At 40.6% G+C, this 7,042-nt stretch overlaps 1 long non-coding RNA gene across 1 annotated transcript; it reads left to right on the forward strand.

Moving 5' to 3' along the window:
* Nucleotides 1-5,463: 5,463 nt before the first annotated feature.
* LOC137224352 (uncharacterized) lies at nucleotides 5,464-6,741 on the forward strand. The gene is made up of 2 exons (XR_010943311.1): nucleotides 5,464-5,587; nucleotides 6,038-6,741. It is a non-coding gene; the product is annotated as an uncharacterized lncRNA (long non-coding RNA).
* The last annotated feature ends 301 nt before the right edge of the window (nucleotides 6,742-7,042 follow it).

Raw genomic sequence — 7,042 nt, forward strand, 5'->3', positions numbered from 1 at the left:
TGCTACCGCCAGAGATGGCTGCAAAGAATATGGGCTGGGTGTCCTGGAGGCATGGCCCAGAAAACATTTGTTTACCAAACCTTTGCTTCTCCATTTCTACGCGAATTGCCTTCCTCTCCCTTTGAAGTCCCAAACCCCTACCCCCAACATCCTCTCTTGTCTTTAGCTAAAGACGGTATTTAAAGTGAGAATTTCAGCCATTTTGGTGAGTTACTCACTTTTCCTGGGTCTTCTCCACATACGCATGTTATTAAACTTTTGTTTGATTTTCTCCTGTTAACCTGTCTCATGTCAATTTAATTATTAGAGCAGCCAGAAGACCCTTGAAGGGTAGAGGGAAATTTCTTGCTCCCTGATAAATCCTTCTTTCTTGGAGCTTCCATTTTGAAAGCGGAACTGATCTGAACAAATAATTATGTTTCTACTCTTATTAACCGTCGACTTAAAAAAATGCACAACGTGAGAGCTGCGAGTTAAGTTTTATTGGGGGCAAAATGAGGAGTGCAGCCCAGGAGACAGCATTTCAGATAGCTCTGAGAAACTGCTCCAAAGAGGCAGGAGGGGAGGTCAGTATATATGTGATTTGTGGGAAGGGGATGGCAAGCGCCAGTGGTGAGTGCCAATTGTAGTTGACAAAAACTTGTCTGAAAGAATGAGCTTATGGTGCTATAGGCAAGTATCATAGGGAAATCACTGAAGGCTTCACTGAGGAAGTGTCTTCTCAACTAATCCCTGTGGGATGAATAGGAGTAGCTGGGAAGAAGCTTTAAAAGCAATATGGGGGATTTAGTTTTGAGGAAAGATTGTGTTGAAATAAGCTTCAAAAATTGAGAGAATGTAGAAGGAAACCTTATATGCTCCTCTTTAGAAAAAGATAGGATCGGAAACATGTCTCTCTAAGAATGGAAATCAGTTTCGGAACAATGAGTAGCTTGGGAGCTAGATTTTGAATGCTGAGAGACTCAAAGCAACTACAGGTTTGATTTGACTAAACTTGCTCATCTTAAGCTCCTGACTCCCAAGGACAAGGTAACAATTTTCCCAGTGCCAATAAACCTGTTAATTTACGATCTCACTACATACATTAAGGTCCTTGATGTAACTAGTTGTTTAAAATGCTTGTAAAACATTGTTTAGTTAATTACTAGAGTCATAAAACCACAGCTATTGTGAATATTAATGACGGGTTAAAAGCTGTATCTGTTGTTGTAAATGATTCACAGGTAAGCTGACTGAGCTCTTTCTAAAGTGTATTACACTCAAAGGCTATAAAAACACAATTTGCAAATAGGTCAGTAAAAGAGCTCTCCTATACTTCTCTTCCTGCTACAGCAGAATTTTTTTTAGTAAGGCAATTTCTAAAATCTTTTTATCCACAAAACTGAGACTTGACACTGGGCAGGTGGGAGGACATGTGAAAAAATTTCTTTTCGAATTTATAAACCTTAGCAGTTTTTCATATTAAGTATTGCCATAGTTTTTAAATGAATACCTGACCTCCTGACCTCTCCACTAACATGAAAATTCTGCCGTGTGTGCACGTGTGTGTGTGTGTGTGTGTGTGTGTGTGTGTGTGTGGCACCCCAGACACAGCGGTAGTTTTCAAAGGATGGCCCTAGACCACCAGCAGCAGCATCAACTAGGAGTTTGTTTAAAATGCAAATTCTCAGGCTTGCCCCAAACCCACCACTCAGAAACTTTGGTGGGACAGCCCAGCAGTCTGCCTTTTAACAAGTGAAGTGATTCTAACGCACTGAAGTTTGAGAATCACTGAGGTCTAGCGTCACTCGCTATTGTCAACTGTTTGTTATCATGTCTGTGACTCATCGTGGATGATTGGGGGTCAGCAGTTCCCTAACATATGAGCTCCACAGGCTGCTCCCATGCCCTCTCAAAGGTGCGGGCTCTATGAGTCAAGAGCAGTGGACTCCCTCATTTCCCCTGGGTCATCTTCCATGTATATGTGACATATACATGTTAACAAACTTCTGTTTTTTTCCTCAAAAATAAAGAGATGATACAAATGAACTTACTTACAAAACATAAACAGACTTACAGACATTGACAACAAACGTATGGTTACCAAAGGGGAAAGGGAGGGGAAGGGATAAATTAGGAGTTTGGATTAACTAGTGTATAGATACACACTACTATAAATAAAATAGATAACCAATAAAGACCTACTGTATAGCACAGGGAACTATAGTCAGCATCTTGTGATAACCTATATGGGAAAAGAATCTGAAAAAGAATATAGGTATATGTGTAACTGAGGCACTTTGCTGTACACCTGAAAGTAACACAACATTGTAAATCAACTATACTACAATTAAAAAAAAAAAGAGAGAGGTGTTGACAACAAAGGATGATTCACAACTCTCCCATGCTTTCCAAATATTTAGCATTAAATTTGGGAAAGATACCCTTTCTAGCACACAATGATTTAGTCATTTTCAGCCTAGGAAGAGAGGGAGATAAGGTATTGAAGAGGATCATCTGGGCTGAAGGTCAGGTGCTCTGCACAGGCTAAGTGTGACCCTGAGTCCACAGTGTGGAATGACTCTGCACAGTTCTCCTCTGAAGTCCTCTGTTTCTTCACCTGTGAAAGGAATGTTCAACCACTGTGTGACCTTTTCCACAAATGTTCACTCTTTAAAGAGATTTTCTTCTTGCGTTTAAGTATTCCTTTGATCTGATTTGATTCTGAGTTTATTCCAAATTCATATAAATTTTTCTAAGGAACTTTAATTTTAAAGGGAGATTTTTGTTGTTCTTTCTTTTAAGGCTATAGATTGAATGAAAATGAAGGCCACTCCAGCACTGGCCCTTTAAGGCTCAATATATAAACCTAAATATAACAAAATCATATTTAGGTTTGGTAACAGTGATGCGACTTTATCCTGACTACCTTCCCCAGCCATTTGGGAAATTAAGCCCTATTCTATCAATACACCCAGATATTTGGGTGACCAGCCTCCTGGTTGGCCCTGACGCTCCCCGTTTTGGTACTGAAAGTCCTGAGTCTCAGGATACTTGGTGACCCCACCAGTATGTTTGACTGCTGAGGAAGATGATCTTAAGTTTTAGAGCTAAAACTTCTCTTCTTTTTTTTTAAAAAGTCCAATTGGCTAATTAGGTTCATTTCCCCCTGGGTTGAGTAGACTTTAAACTAGGCAGGGTGGAACCAAAATGTGAAACACTGCAACTCAGAAGCGTGATGTTAGAACTCTTCCCCTTCTTTGATTCCAGTCAGAAAATCCTACACTGTTGGTGGGATTGTAAATAGGTGCAGCCACTATGGAGAACAGTATGGAGGTTCCTCAGAAAACTAAGAATAGAGCTACCACATGATCCTGCCATCCCACTCCTGGGCATATATCCAGAGAAAATGATAATTTGAAAAGATACATGCACCCCAGTCCTCATAGCAGCACTATTTACAGTAGTCAAGACATGGAAGCAACCTAAATGCCCAATGACAGATAAATGGATAAGAAGATGTGGTACATATAGCCAATGGAATATTACTCAGCCATAAAAAAGAATGAAATAATACCATTTGCAGCAACATGGATGGACCTAGAGATTATCATCCTAGTGAAATAAGCAAGACAGAGAAAGACGAATATCATATGCTATCATTTTTATGTGAAATCTAAAAAAAAATGATACAAATGAACTTATTTACAAAACAGAAACAGATCCACAGACATAAAAAACAAACTATGGTTACCAAAGGGGAAGGGGGGAATGGATAAACTAAGAGTTTGGGATTAAAATATACACACTATTGTATATAAAACAGATAATCAACAAGGACCTACTGTATAGCACAGGGAACTCTACTCAATATCCTGTAATAACGTATAATGGAAGAGAATGTAAAAAAATATATATATTCATTTATATATATATGTACACCTGAAACTAACACAACATAAATAAACATCCACTTTATTTCAATAAATTTTTTAAAATGACAAATAGGGCTTCCCTGGTGGCGCAGTGGTTGAGAGTCCGCCTGCCGATGCAGGGGACATGGGTTCGTGCCCTGGTCCGGGAGGATCCCTCATGCCACGGAGCGGCTGGGCCCCGTGAGCCATGGCCACTGAGCCTGCGCGTCCGGAGCCTGTGCTCCGCAGCGGGAGAGGCCACAACAGTGAGAGGCCCGCAAAAAACCACAAATAAACAAATAAAATGACAAATAAAATAAAATAAAAAGTGACACCCAGAGAGACAGGAAGAGAGACTGATGCCAACCCCCGGACTGCCTGCCGAATGTCCCAGCAGCTTGGCCTCATCTGTCAGGAGGGGGCGGGGACCACAGGTCTCGGAAGTGGAGACGGTAGCTGGCACTGGCCCATCTTGGGTGGCCTGCTTGAAGTTTTTATTGCTTAACGGAGACACTGATAGTCAGATGCTCAAAACACTGACCTCAGTGGTAAAATTCCTAGTTTCCATGGGTGGGGGTGACAGTATGATGATGGTCCCGTGTCCAGTCACAGGTTTCATCTTGGCAGATGGCATCTGTTTATTCCTACTTTCGGTAGTTTCTAAAATGAGTGTGTCTTTCTTTCCCATATCCTCTGACCATATAAATAACTTTCGGCATTCGATTTCTAATTATTCATAATCTTCACAGACTGTTTTCAACCCTCATAAGAAACCCTTTTAAATCAATGGTGGAATTAGTACATGGTTCTGTGAATAGCTGGAGGAGATCCGGGTAGCGGTAATTTCTTCACAAACTGCATTTCCTCAGAGCACTGTACCCAGGGCTGAGTATTTTGAGTGAAGTGCTGCTTCAACTATGCTAATTTGATGAGTCATCTGATTTAAACTTGGCACGATAACTGCCATGGTGGAAAGAACACCTAACTCAGAAGATCTGAGTTTTTATTCTGATTTTTCAGGTCATTTAGCCAGTTTACATTGGCAAGGCATTTCCTCTCTCTGGGTTTCAGCCTATTATCATAAAATGGTGAAATTAATCTTTGCTTTTATGCCCAGGTATTACAGTATGAATTGGAAGCAGTATACACAATAGGAACGGTATAAATGAGGAAATTATCAAACCTGAGAATGATTCAAAACCATGAAATTTAAGATTACTGTGTTCCTTTTAGAAGTACAGAAGTCCTACTCTTTAGAAGTAAGGCAAAATAATCTGTTACTATTTGATGGATTTTCCAAAATCTAGTTAATTGGCTCTACTTCAAAATTGCTCCTACACAATGAAGTTACAGGGTCAACTTGGACAGAATATTCCTGTTTGGGCATCTCTTCTAGGTAGAAAGAAAAAATATCATTGCTTGTGCCCATCCACTCCGTTCTCATTTTTTTCTGATTCATTCTTCCTCAAGGCGGTACCTGTAGCTTGGACCGTGTCATTTCGAAGTCTGCACCTCTAATTTAATAGTGGTCATGGTATATGGGGGTGAGGATTTCACTCCGTGAAAATCTCGTTGGGTCTGTTCCTTCCTCGTTGGCACCCCTGACACGTGTTCAGCCTTCCACGAATTGATTGCTGTCTCCGTTTCAGGTTAAAGTTACCATTTGAAGGTGCAGCCACCCATGTTTTCACCTGGTAAGCACTTACTAAGGCTAGAAACAACTACAGTTTACCCTGTTACTGGGCAACTACGCCTGAGCTTCCAATGAGGTTTCCCTCACTACCTGGAGAAGGTAACCCAGAACTTGAGAAGTTTCTTTTGGGGCTGGCCTGGGTCGGGAAGGGTACTAGTCAGGTATGTACAGCCCATGATTCCTCAAGAAACATGGCAGCTTCTGAGGTCTCCCGTGCGGGGTAACCCAGCCCTGACTACCTTCTGTCCTCATGTGTCTCCACTCAGGATTCAAATTCCAGGCAGAGGGGATGTGGGTGGTGCAGCCGGACCCACGTGATCACTGCTGTGGGGAGAGGGTGGAGGACACATGACTTACAGCGGGGCGGGATGGGGATGGGGGTGCCGTTACTCAAACCAGGGTGTGATGGAGAAGTTTTATCAAGCTTCACACACCCACTTTCCATCCTCAGATTCTTTACTTAACAAAACACGAGACAAGAGACCAGCACGCAGACCCTCCCAGGCAATCCTGGATCCCGAATCTTGAATCTCAGTGGTGAACCACTGTCTGAGAGGGAGAAGAGTCATCACCCTTATTTCTTCATGGATTCTCTCCTTAATTTTGGTAGGAAAAAGGAAAAGAGGAAAACTTCTTTGTGAATTCCAGAAAAAAAAAACCCCACATAGATCATTCTTTACAGAATACAAAGGATAAGAAAAAAAATTAACACAGATTTTGAGGGGAGAAATACTGAGACTGCTGACACTGGTGGGTTTCCATTCTCACATTAAACTAAGAAGTGATTCTTCAGCTGGGATGGAGGTGTGATGAGGTGAATGAGGAATATTTGTAAGACTTACTATCTGTTTTCCACTAGGAAGGTCATTAAACCTTTGTCTGAGCGTTAGAACAGCCAAATTTAGAAGCATGCATTTTAATGGGTTTAATTATCTATAGGCACCTAACTGTTAGTTGAAATCCGGGATTTACGTTTGAAATAATTTGTTTACTTCATTTCTGATTACAAAATTAGTATGTGTTCTAAGAAATTAAGAAAATGTAAACAAAAACAAGAAAAATCTTAATGCTAAGAAGTAACTATCATTACCATTTTGTTTTACATCCTTTCAAGATTTTGTATTCATATGTGCAAATATTAAAATTTAAAATATCTGTGTTTTTCTTTTGTGTAACTATTACATGTCCATTGTCCAAAAATTAGAAAAATACCAAAACACATGTAGTATAAAACAGACAACACTCATCATTCCAACACTTAATGTGTACCCATGTGTAGATACAGGTTTTCTCAAATAAAAATAGGATTTCTGGCTTTCAGATATCACCTCACTTTATAAAATGTCATCCATCTCTACTCCAGTGGCTCTCAACCAGACGCGATTTTGTTCGGGGGACATTTGGCAATATTGGAGACATTGTCTGTTGTCACCCTGGGGCAAGGTTACTACTGGCT

Source organism: Pseudorca crassidens, chromosome 5 (assembly GCF_039906515.1).
Source record: "Pseudorca crassidens isolate mPseCra1 chromosome 5, mPseCra1.hap1, whole genome shotgun sequence".
NCBI lineage: Eukaryota > Metazoa > Chordata > Mammalia > Artiodactyla > Delphinidae > Pseudorca > Pseudorca crassidens.